We start from the raw sequence: 13688 nt of genomic DNA, 5'->3' as shown, positions 1-13688 counted from the left end.
AGATATTGGCTGCTGCAAAAAAACAAACATGTACGATATGTAACATGTAGAGCTTACGAAATTTTTAGATCTTGGTAGCCTAAGTCCAACTATGTACGCTACAGTTCTATATCTTATTGGTTAATTGGACTATATCATGGCGTACTTAACAGAGGCCAAACCAACGTGCGTGCTGGAGTCTAAACTGGAGGCGAACATTTTCATTGACATATTGCATTGCAAACACAGTATATTTAAACCTAAAACGATTATAATGAAAATTTTGCTTTTAAATTTCAAAATGTAAAATACATTTTCATCCATGGCATTTCATATGCTTGACATAGTCTATTCCAATGAATAGTTGTTCCCGTGTGTGTTACAATAATAAAAACAATTACAGTAGATGTGTAAGGTTTTAACTTTGAAGTTATTATTTTTTATAAAGCTGATTCACAAAAATACAATGTACCTACATGGTCAAAACTACTACATGAAAGAACTGTGGCCAGTAGCGCAACCAGGATTTTAGTAAAGTGGGGGGGGGGGCTAAACCAAGCCCCCCTGGTTGCGCAACTAATGTGGTGCTACTTTAGTTCAGATAATGAACGAAAAAATTATCTGTTACGACAACTTTAAATAATATCAGTGCAAGGACTTCTCAGGAATGAAAATGGACATTTAAAGAAGTTCTATAACAGTCCTTACAGAAGTCTCAACAACAAAGAAAAACAAACAAAAAACAAGTTTTTAATGCACAAGTTTTAAAATCTTTTGTTTTACTTCCTTTTCTGATACAGGTAAAAATAGACAACAATAATTTTTAAACTTTAATATTGGCCAATGTAGCTGCATACTTTTTGTTCACAGATAACTGGTATTGATCTGATATAGAGTGAAAAACACGACATAACGAGGTTCTGCAACAGTGGTTAACAACTTCATGAAACATGATATAACCATAAAGTACCCATTGGCAAACTGTGTCACCTGATATATGTATAATTGTATATATATGGTATATTTCTTTTCAGGATTTCGAGGTAAACGAAAAGTTGTTTCTTTGTTTGCCTCATCATAATTTCCATGGCAATTAGTCACACAACATTTTCTACCCATCTTAATTAAATATCAAATAACCTCTAAACATACTTTGAAATATACATGAAAATGAAGATGTAATGAAAACTATGCCTGCACTAACTATAGGCTACACTTTGCAATGGCACAAGTTTGACAAAATTCACAAATGATGCTTTGAGACCGCATAAACTGACCAAATTCAACTTATCAAACTTTAAGCAGCAAAATTTAAATGCACAGTTTTTATAAGAACAATCTAAACATGTTAACGTTTTGCTTTTTTTTTAAAAACTTTGCTGGTCTCAAAATTGGAGACTAAATTTTTATTAATGCACACAAACTTAAACGCGTTTGTTAGACTATTCCTTCTTATACCACATTAGACTATTCTTATTTATACTACATGCACAGTATAGAACAATCGGGTATATTAGACTGCAACAAAATTTTAAAACCAGGTTCGAAAATGAAAGTGTCTCTTAATTCCTGGGTGCCTTCATGCCACATTTTTGCTGTACTGTTCTACAGTGTAGCAAAGTATTAGCCTGCACAAGTCTAGCCAGACTAAGCAATTATTTTTCTAAAGTAGAATTTCAAAATGCTGCATAGGATTTCTAGATTTGTCTGAGCCATGGCGACCTTGAAATACTGACCATGCAAGCAATTTTAGGCTTAAGAGCTGAAGGCTGACACTGCAATCATGCGTTTAATATACTACAGCTCTACTAAAAATAAAAACAGCTACACCAATTTGGAAAAAAAAAACAAAGCTAGCCTCAACAATTCCCATCATTCTCAAAGGTACCGTACAGTACCTACAGTACCGTAAGTTACTTTTCACACAATTTCATAACACTTCTGGGTGTGCCCTCAAGTAGCCTAACATTATTTTACCAAAACCGACGCGGCTACCGGCATTCGCTAGCTGGCCTTCAGCCTCGGTACTCAATATTTGTTTGCATGGCCAGTATTTCAATAAATCAACATTTCATTTATCCAAATATCCTACCCTAAATAACATTTCAACAGCAAGCACCTTAAAAACTACCGCAAAACCTAATTCAATTATTGAACACAATATCAGTGTTGCCAGAAGTTTAAAACAATTAACTTTTTAAAGGAAATGCCATGAAAAGAAGTGCAATTTTCAAAACAAAGCTGAGTAAAATTAAAAAAATTGCTCAATATATAAATTATAAAAACCGCAGATAAAGCTGCTAAATGAAACGTTTAGTAAAGTTTCATCACATAGGAATTATATTAAAATTGAAAGAAAAAAAAAGTATTTTAAAAACTAAGACTTTTCTGCGTTTTTGAAAAGTAAAGATAGTTCTTGTAGATTTTTCCTGTTCAAAGAAGGGTATGTTAAAACAATTGTGCAAATTCAATAACAGAACAACGGGACAGTACCGATTAAAGCACACAGATATCTGTTGGTGTTTTCACACCTGGCAACTCTGCATAGTTTTAGTATGCTTGCGCAAATGGCGAATGAATATACAATTAAAAATTGATTTTCTAGCAAACTTTTTCATGTAAGATAAATATTTAAGGTGAAAAACGTTCACTTCAACTTTTTATACATATCTTTTCAATATGGTATGTCAAAGTCATGAAAACATGTTCGCCTCCAGTTTAGACTCCAGCACGCACGATGACATGGCCTCTGTTGAGTACGTCATGGACTATATCCATTGAGACACAATACTTTTTCTTGCAACCCGTGAGGCTAAACCTAAAAAAATCACAAATGATACACTCGCGATTAACTGTTGCAAGTATAAAACTTACGACACAAATAAAAAATAAAATAAAAAAAAACCTTGACATAAGAAACAGCAACACAGTGGGAAGCAGAAACAGTAGATTAGATTGAGTAGCTTGTTTAAAAAAAAACTAAAATCATTCAAAATGTGAACTAGTCTTACACATCACTGATAGGCACAGAATCACAACTTCAATACGCTTAATGCCGAGGAAAATCATTAAATTTAATTTTCTGAATTATTATCCTGTGAATAGGAAACATAACTTATCCAGAAAAATTACCTCGCGTAAGAACTTAGACTCATATTATGTTGTTCAAAACACAAACATTACTTTATTGAAATAAAAGTTGACTTACTTGTACGTAACAAAGCTATTCAGTGTTATCTGTTTTCGAAATTTCACAAGTCAGTCAAAATGTAACAACCATGGCAGCAAACAGTGAATGTTATCATCCTGTTGATTTTGGTGTAGGAGCTTTGAGCTATAGTCTCTGTATGTTATTTCTCAGTTGTCAATATGCAACAAGACTTGCACAGATGAATAGATCTTGAATTGTTAAATTGCTTTTCCTAAAAATTTGGAAACTTGAGTAAAGAAAGCATGTTATGAAATAGAATTCAAACTTGATATACTTTATATTCTCAAAACTTTTTCCTTCCATACTAGAAATCGTCTATTTTGCACAAAAAATATTTCATACCCAGTTCCAGTTTTTCCACTCTTTCAGCTATGAATCCTTCAACTGACCGTTCAGAAAGTTGTAGATATAAAAACTTTTTATGCTAGTGTTGTTATAGCCCTGTCAGATAACTGTGTTCTAAAATTAAATAATTAGCACATAAAACAATCACTATAACCAAAATATGTATTTCCACACTACCACCAATTCGAATACAATTTGTAATATTACCAAGTCAAACTAACAGTAAACCAAGTGTTTGTTTGTTACAACAGCAATTCTTACAGCGGATGACTAGCAGCTTCGTTCTATAGGAGAAAATTTTATAACAAACAACCAGGCATATCTTTTCATACAGGTTAAGTTACAGAAAATATATTGTGAAAATTCTTCATCGCAAATTTTGGCGACAGCTGGTCTACTAGTTTCATACCGGTCCACGAGACATTTGTTCAGTCTATTCCTTATTAGGTCTTTTGTACCGAGTTGTGTTGATTGTAGCTTTCTTTCTGTCCTTATGCTGCACCTTGATGGCAAAATTTTGTGAAAATTTCGGTTTTGAACTGGTCCATAGTGACTTGACGTCTACATTATAGTAACGTTTATACACTTAACAACAAAATTCTTCTTCCACATTTTGTCCTTCGATATACTGTAGTGGCAAGAACTGGTGATAAAATTTGAAAAGTTTCAATAAGTTGGAACACAGCCGTACGAGCCAGGGGGGCAGAAGGGGCAGCCGCCCCCTCTGTTGTTTCAAAACGTCGCAAATTCGGGCAAAATCTTGCAATTATTAGAACAAAAATTGCTATATGAAAAGCTACAAAACTGCATGAATTAAGAAAAACTATAAATTAATATCTTTTACCTATCAAACTAAGTACAGCCTCTTATTTGCACAAGAAATATGCCGCAAAATTTTCATTTGGCACACCCGTATTGATGTATTGTATTGCATGGTGATCAAACTGTAGTACGGAATGCATTTAACCAACTGCATCATGCCAATTTGGCAGCCTCCAAAATATGTCTCTAATACTTTTGTGAAACTGCCGAAATCAAAACGCAAAATTTGCTATAATATAGTAGCTAATTTTATTAATTTTCACAAATGCATCGTGTTGATTTGGGGTACTACGACAGTTTATCGAACGACAGTTCATCGAACGACAGTTTATCGAACGACAGTTTATCGAAACGACAGTTTATCGAACGACAATTCATCGAACGACAGTTTATCGAAACGACAGTTTATCGAAACGACAGTTTATCGAACGACAGTTTATCGAACGACAATTTATCGAACGACACAGGGCCGTAGCCAGACCGCAGAGCAAGGGGGGCCAACTTTTTTTAAGGGGGGCCGAAAAAATTTAAATGGGCAAAATCATTATAAATGTAGCTGTTGCTCTTGAATGTTTGGATTTTGCCAGGGGGGGGGCGGATTTGTTTTTAAGGGGGGCGAGGCCTCCCTGGCTCCCTGCTGGCTAGGGGCCTGGAACAACAGTTAATCGAAAACCTAACCCCTAAAACCTAACCCTAACCCCTAACCCCCAACCCCTAACCACTAACCCCTAACCGTAACCCTACCCCTAACCCTTAACCCCCAACCCCTAACTCCTAACCACTAACTCCTAACTCCTAACCACTAACCCCTAACCCCTAACCTTAACCCTACCCCTTAACCCCCAACCCCAAACCCTACCCTTAACCCCTACCCCTAACCCTTAAACTCCAACTCCCAACCACTAACCCCTAATTCTAACCTTAACTCTTAACCTCTAGCCCAGACATGGGCAAACTACGGCCCGCGGGCCAAATCCGGCCCGCCGGCTCTTGTATTCTGGCCCGCCGGATGTTATCGACATGTTGCAAGTTTTATTATTGTGAAGTTTCAATAGGAGGATTAGATACCTCTTGTCTCTAAATAGCGATACAATGTAGAATGTAGAGCATTATGATGTCACAGGTACATTTGTGCGTCGCTTGACGCAACAGTGCTTTCTGCTTTTAACCAGTAATGTCTCGTTCTGTTGCTCAACACAACATGTTGTGTTGAGCAACAGAACGAGACTATAGATAAGAGACAGTCAACCGCTTCAAGTGGACAGTTTGCTGGGAGGTTCACTAAAAACAGAAAGTTTTATTAGTCAATTTAACCAGTAATGTACCATATTTCTTAGTTTAGTGTTTTTATCAACAGTTTCGTCAGTGTGGAATGCTAAGCGAAATAGACATTGCTAAGTTGTTAATAAATTATATTGTTAAAATGAGTGCAGCGAAGAAGCGTAAAGTCGATAGTGAGCGCAGAGTGTTCAAAAAGGAGTGGACGACGAAATACTTTTTTACCGAAGTGGGATCAACTGCGGTATGCCTTATTTGCCAAAAAAACGTTGCTGTTTTGAAAGAATACAACATCCGCCGCCATTTTGACACCAATCATGCAAACCATCATAGCAGCCTGTCAACTCAGCAAAGAAAGGACGTTTCTCAGAGATTAGTGGCAAATTTTCGGATTCAGCAAAGCACTCTTTTTCAGCAGAGTGCAGTTTCTGAGTCAATCACCAAGGCAAGTTTTTTACTGGCTTTCAAAATAGCACAAGCAAGCAAACCATTTTCCGATGGAGAATTTATCAAGCAGTGCATGGTAGAGACAGCAAGTCTCTTGTGTCCAGATGCAAAAAGCAAATATGAACAAATCAGTTTATCACGCAGAACTGTAACTCGCCGTATAGAACAAATTGATGAGCACTTAGCTAACGAGTTGAAAGGAAAAGCAGATTCTTTTGTATTTTATTCGTTAGCGCTGGACGAAAGTAATGACGTAAGAGACACGGCACAGCTTTTGATTTTCGTCAGAGGAATTAATGACAAGTTTGAGATAATAGAAGAACTTTTAGCAATGGAGTCGTTAAAAGGGACTACTCGAGGAGAGGACCTTTTTCTTAAAGTCACTAGTGTGATCGACAGGTTTAAATTACCATGGAACAAACTTACGAATGTCACCACTGATGGATCACCAAATTTGACAGGAAAAAATGTTGGACTGCTAAAAAGACTTCAAGATAAGATGAATGAGGAAAATGCTGGGGTGGATATAACTTTTTTGCACTGCATTATCCATCAGGAAGCCCTGTGTAAATCTGTACTGCAGCTCAATCATGTAGTGAAGGCAGTAGTAAAACTGATCAACTACATAAAAGGGAGAGGACTTCACCATCGCCAATTTATCAAGTTTCTTGAGGAAATTGATTCTGATCACCAGGACTTGCTTTATCATTCTCATGTGCGCTGGTTAAGCTTGGGTAAAGCATGTAAACGAGTCTGGAACCTTAAAGAGGCAATTACCTCATTTTTGAAGTCAATCGGGAAAGCTGATGAATTTCCTGAGCTGGAGGACAGAGATTGGCTCTGTGATTTTGCTTTTTCTGTCGATATATTAACACATATGAATGAGCTGAATGCAAAGCTGCAAGGGAAAGAACTCTTCGCTCACGATATGTACACAAGCGTTACGGCTTTCAAATCAAAATTGGCTTTATTCTCAGCACAAATGTCCAACAATTCTTTTGTTCATTTCCCCACATTACTGACGATGAAAGAAGCCCCTAAACATGCAAATAAATACAGCAAATCACTAAATGATTTGCACCACGAATTTTGCCGTAGATTTCTTGATTTCGAAAAACTCCAAAAACCATTTCAGATTATTTCGGCTCCACTTTCACAAGTCGCTGCAACAGCACCACAAGAACTGCAGTTGGAATTGATCGATCTTCAGAGTGACTACGTTTTAAAGGAGAAATTCGAAGCCCTGAAGCTAAATGAGTTTTACGCATCGCTAAGCAACACCAGATTTCCAGAAATTCGAAAGGTGGCACAAAAAATGCTGGTATTGTTTGGTTCCACATATATTTGTGAACAGACGTTCAGCTTGATGAATTTTAACAAATCTAGCCACAGGTCTCAGCTGAGTGATGCGCACCTCAAATCTATCCTGACTATCGCCACAACCAAAATGATGCCAAATTTCGATGCTTTGGCAAAAAATAAAGCTTGACAATCCTGTCAGACGTCGTATTTAAATTCGATTTTGTTTTTTGGTTGTATTTTTCAGTTATTTGTTAATTTAATCTTCCGTTTTTTTTGTCCCTTTGTTATTCGTGTGACAAACTATATGTAAGTGGCGGCTCGATCACTTGGCCCGCCAGTCTAAGAACAAAATAATTTTGGCCCCTAATTCAAAAAGTGTGCCCACCCCTGCTCTAGCCCCTAGCCCCTAACTCCTAGCCTCTAGCCCCTAGCCCCTTCGATGAATTGTCGTTCGATGAACTGTCGTTTCGATAAACTGTCGTTCGATGAACTGTCGTTTCGATGAACTGTCGTTTCGATAAACTGTCGTTTCGATGAATTGTCGTTCGATAAATTGTCTTTCGATAAACTGTCGTTCGATGAACTGTCGTTCGATAAATTGTCTTTCGATAAACTGTCGGGTCACGTTGATTTGGGCAGCTGAAAACATGAAATTATCTGATGAAACTGATTAGTCTGTTTATGCAACTGCCCAAATTAGCGTGAGGCAGTTTCCCCAAAATGAACAAATTCATTAATTTTTCCCATTTACATAACTGTATCGTTTAGATTTTGGCAACAAAAAAATATGAAATTATCTGATCATAGTCTACTGTATTTATAAAACTTCCCAAATTGGCATATGATGCAGTTGCCTCGGCATCAAAATTTACAAAGTCTTTAATTTTTTCATGCTATCCATAAATGCATCATCTTGATTTGGGCAACTACAAAATATGAATTTATATAAATCTGGTGAATACTTATATAAAACAACTTGGGTGGAGAGGTTACAGTACTTTTTCAACCATAAACGGACATAGCTAAGCAACACCACAACATTTAACAAAAATATGTTATACCTGCTAAATGTAATGTTAATGTTGCAGTGTTGCTTAGCTTTGATTGGTTACTTTTATAAAACTACCCAAATTAAAATGATGCAGTTGCGCCCCAAAATATAAAAAGTATATAGTTTGTTTATGTAACTGTGTCATGTTAATTTCACCAACATTTAAAATGCTATTACTGAAATCAGGGCCGGATTTAGCTGATGGGGTGCCCGGGCACTTTTAGATCGGGGGCCCCCCGTGCAAAAACCACCTCTACGTCTACAGTAGCATTAATCTAGCACTTCATAGCATTTGGTAGAAACTTCAAAGGCTGAAATAAAATAAAAAACACAAAAATCACATTTTTTCCACGTAGGGGGCCCTTTAAAAGTCGGGGGGCCGAGGCACCTGCACCCTCTGCCCCCCCCCTAAATCCGGGCTTGACTGAAATATATAATCTCAAACCTAAAAATATAAAGTCCTTCACTCTTTCAATGTTTTTGTTGTAGATCTTAATATTTGTGTTATTCGCCTTTTCAGTTATAATATCTGTCTCTTTGATGTTGACTTTTAAACAACAGAGCTATATGCAATGCATGTAAAAGCTCATATTTAATAGTTGCTCTGGTAGTTAGCAAAGCTCATTCATAAGTAGGCTATGTATGCAGGTAAAAGTGGCAGTGAAAAGTGCTTAGATAAACTATTGTGCAGTACAGATGTAGCCACAGTACACTGCAGCCACAGCATATAAGTTACTCCAAGTGTGTACTAGGTATAGGCTATGAACTCTGCTCCTGCTATTAGCTCATGGTATCTGATTAGTGCAATCCTACTGTTTAGCTAGTAGAACACATTTGAGTTTTTTTTTTTGGTGCAAGGTTTAAACTCTACATACATTTGAAGTGTGCACCTGGTATCAATGTGACATTGTTTATGCAATGTTGGTAGGTAGTCGCACCACTCAGCATGCGACAACTCAGCAAGTACTTCAACTCAGCAATTACATTTCAGCAACTGTAGGCTATCAGCAAATAAGATTTTCACCCAGCAGCGGATTTGCTTGGTCATTGCTTGCAAAACTGAATTTGCTGACTTGAATTTGAATTTGCTGAACTGAAACTGAATTTGCTGAACTGAATTTGCTGATATTTCTTGCGAAACTGAATTTGCTCTCATTTTATAATTTTTCATTTTATGTGGATTGCAGACTTCAGTAATTCCTGATGAGGACACACGTGGCCTACTTGTTGAAAACGTTTGAGTTGATTTTTGAATTATGTTATATTTGTAATAAAACATGTTAAACCGCTAAAGTTACTGTACTTTGTTTGTTTATGGTTCAACAAAGCAAACTCTCTACCAAAACTTTATCCAACTGAAAAGTAGCCGAAATATGATATTGTGAACAACTGACAACTTTATCTCGGTAGCCTATCTTTTCAAACACATCAATCGAATTAAATATTTAATATTGGCTACTAGCGTAACCCAACAATATAAAATACACTCAATCAATAGTTGGGTCCGTTGTAAGTTGCAAATAAATCGAGGACACCACAAGCTGTTTGGTTGAGCTCACAGAATAAGTAAAAACTGTAGCAACAATTTTGCCTCCAGATGCTGATTTTTGAATCTTCAGTTTTTCAGCGCTCAACTGAAAGTAAGCACAGTGCAATAACCACTGTAGCTTAAACCAAAATGGCGTCCAAATGCTTCATTTCATTTTTGTTGATGTGCGCATTAAAGGTAAGCTAATAAAAATGTTTTTGTAATATAGATTTAACGTCTGCAGATGTTGAATCGATGTAAAATGGACCAGTTTGTTAATTTTAAAAAGATATGCAAACGCTTTCAAAGATTTTGCTTATAATTATATCTGAAAACCTTTGGTTCAATTCGTGGTGCTTTCGTATCAAAATCTTCGAGCTGAAAAGTTGCCAAATGACTGTATTTTATTCGACGTAAAACATAAAGATAAGTTGAAGAAATGATGGAATCCTAGTGCACATATAATACAAAATAAAACTCACTTAATGGCAAAGCCGGGCTTAGCCTTCAGCGAGCCCTGTGTAAAATGAACTTTGGACTTGTTTGCTTCTTTCCTAATCATTTCAAAATGCAAACCCAATCAATAAATATATAAAAAATAAAACGTTTTGTTGGTTTTAGGGAAACTGTTGGTTTTAGGGGAACTTTGAGAATTCATTTTAGCAAAATCAAAAATGTCTCAAGTTAATACAAAGTGAAATTTGGTATCGTCTTAAGGCTTAAGCTGTCTACTTCAACGTGTCTCATCTGTCTGACATAGCTCAATAGCCTGCCAAGACAACTTTATTAATTTTCAGCAATAGCCTATAGGCTACTGCTGTTTTTCAATAGGAAGTATTTCTATTAATTTAATTTTTTTACATCTTTCAAATGCATGCGTTTGGTAAATAGTAACCAGCAAACGTGAAGCTAAATCTCGAAAGAAACTCTGTAGCACTGAAATAATGCTACTTAGGCTACACAAAATCAAAAAATTCAATTATAACTACAAAGCACTGACTTCCTTTCAACAAACTCATCAGACTCAATTTGAATCAAGAAAATGGATCCATCAATTCCAAATTAAGTGTTCGCTCGTTGTAGGCTGTTTGGCTGGAAGCGATTAACCACAAAGAAAAAGTTCTTCGACTGACTTTAACCAGCTTTGAACTAGCGAACATTGACAATAATCTGCGACACGCTGTTGCTACTTGACAATCTAAAATCAACAGACGCTTTACTACACAACTGGCGAAGGTGAAACCCACGTTAACGTTCAATGTCTTATTCATACTTGGCTGAAATTCAATGTCAACTGCAGCAGGTACAACTGCGGTGCTACAGCCATCATTTATTTGACTACGCTAGTTTATCATAGATGCACTGAATAAATGCATAACTCTCTTATTTTTCAATACATTCAGCTCGGTGGAATGTACTGTACTAATGGTGCGATACTGATGAGTCTAACTGACCTAATGGGTGAAACACTTGTTTATCCTTTTAAATTATTGCCACAATCGACTGCCGAAGCACATTTATATACTTCTTTAATAAACAAAAATATGGATGACTCACCGGGATATTTTTCACACGGAAATTATGTTATCTAAACTGATGGCAATAAATGTGTGAATCATCATAACTGCTTTCTTGCAGTCTGTTAAACATTGTCATACTTTTGTACCTGTCGGGGACAAAACCACTTTCTCTGTAACTAATGCAACTCAATTCAACCTTTGTTTTTCGCAAGTCTGTGTTGTAAAAAATGTGTTTTCCGACATGGCTCGGGTTCAATAGCGGTTGACTGAACAAGAACGATTTTCTTTATAAGCAGAAAGCAGAGAATCACTGTAACTAACTTTGTTTTTAATTAGTTGTCTTGAGAAAATGTTCGTTATGTTACTGTATAATGTTTAAGCAATTGACTACGCAATGTCGAACTTGATGAGACTTTGAAGGTAAACAGCTTCTGTTGGTGCATTAGCTAAGCTACAGCAGCAACAACAACATTCAGATGCAGATTTAAACTGTTGTGAAATAATCACAGCACAAAAGGTGTAGTCATAAAGCTGTGGTAATTAAACAATCGGTCGTGTCAATGAAAGCATTGTTGTTTTAAACAGCTGCTTGAACCAATAGGCCACAAACACAATAATCAAAACCACTGGTTTTATAAGGATGTCAAATGACAGAAGTTTGAAAGACCACGGTCGCCAACGTCTGTATCAGATCAGGCACATAATCATCATTATTGTTGCTTTGCACAAGCAGTGCATAGAAAATTGGCTTCCAACATGTTGAAGTAGGCCTACTGTACAACTTTTTAATGTAAAGTTCAGCTTGATAAATGTTAATAAACTAATGTACTGACCAGCTTATACTGGATAAGTTTCTTTCATTGTTGTTTATTTCTTACCTGTTTCTTGAACCATGGCTACGTGGAAATTAAACACGATTTTACCACAACACTTATTTTCGAATACGCATTTATCTGTTTATCGTAGCTTGCGTAGCCTGCGTTTCCTACTGCAGTAAGGTAACGTTATTTTCTAATTGGTTGAGATGTTTTTGTGCTACAATTCACTTTCTATTGTGGCGTAAAATTTACTGTAGACTTCTACTAGATAACAATATCACCTAGTCAAAAGACGACGGAACGAAGAATCACGAAATCTAACCTTTTTTCGTACATAAAAATGTTCTTTGCACACTTCGGCATAATTATAACGAGACTATTGCTGCTGTGTCCCTGTGGGTTGTTGCAAGAGCCATCCAGTTCCTTATAGTGTTTCATAACAAAGTGATCTTTGCAAAGCATAAATTTTTAAGACGATGTTTTTTATATCATGTGACTTCATTGTTGACCTGGTTTGACGTAGGCTTTGAGCCGACGCGAACCCGTTTGCTTGGTCGGTTGTTGAACAATTGAACTTACCAAAGAGTTGCTTAATCAAGCTAACGAAACAGTACGTCATTGTATACTTATAGTTGGTGCAATGTTTTTTTACGTATTAAGGCTTTTTCAGTATACTGTCGAGTCAGCAAAATTGTCATTTTTACAATGTCTGTAAACAAAACATAAGTTCAAAAATAACAGACTTTACGAGCTGGGGTCTCTATGCCCGACAGCCTTAAGAATATTCTAAAGATTTAACACAGACACCTATGAATCATCATCACCGCAGTCATATTCTCAATAAAAATGGCGACCGCTAAATGTTTATCAGATTTTTTTGCCCGTTCTGCATAGTAGTACAAGTATATTTCAGCGTCTCCATAAAAGATGTCTGGACTTATTGGCCTATCGGGTAATTAGGGTGACGCAGATGAAACCGGAAAATACAACAATAGTTTTGTCCAGTTTTGTTACAATGCGCTGCGAAGTGTTCGATGCGAAAAAAAGCATTTTTGCAACGCGAAACGTAAGGTCAACCAATGAAAACACAGCACGAGACCGTTATCTAATGGAATTTTATGCAAGAAAAAATATTCTTTGCTACCTTCCAAATCTTATTATCTCACCAGATCTTCGCATGGGCACCAGCTAGAGCTTGGCTCCGTGGAATTTCACCTTGACTCAAACGCTAGAATCTAAGAAAACGCGTACTTTTTTCAGGTTTCCGTTATGAAAAGTTATATTTTATCAGCATTAAAAAGTGCCGTGTCACTAGGTCAAAGCAAATAAAAGCTTAGATAAAACCCTTCACAGGCAAGAGGATCGCTGCAAACCAAAACATTACGAT

The 13688-nt window shown here is 36.5% G+C and overlaps 1 pseudogene; it reads left to right on the top strand.

Annotated features, from left to right (window-relative positions):
* The first annotated feature begins 5780 nt into the window (after window positions 1–5780).
* On the top strand, window positions 5781–7571 carry LOC145778426 (general transcription factor II-I repeat domain-containing protein 2 pseudogene; annotated as a pseudogene).
* The last annotated feature ends 6117 nt before the right edge of the window (window positions 7572–13688 follow it).

Source organism: Aplidium turbinatum, chromosome 10 (genome assembly GCF_918807975.1).
Source record: "Aplidium turbinatum chromosome 10, kaAplTurb1.1, whole genome shotgun sequence".
Lineage (NCBI taxonomy): Eukaryota > Metazoa > Chordata > Ascidiacea > Aplousobranchia > Polyclinidae > Aplidium > Aplidium turbinatum.
Note: the sequence above shows the minus strand (reverse complement) of the source record. Positions and strands in the feature narration are given on the sequence as shown.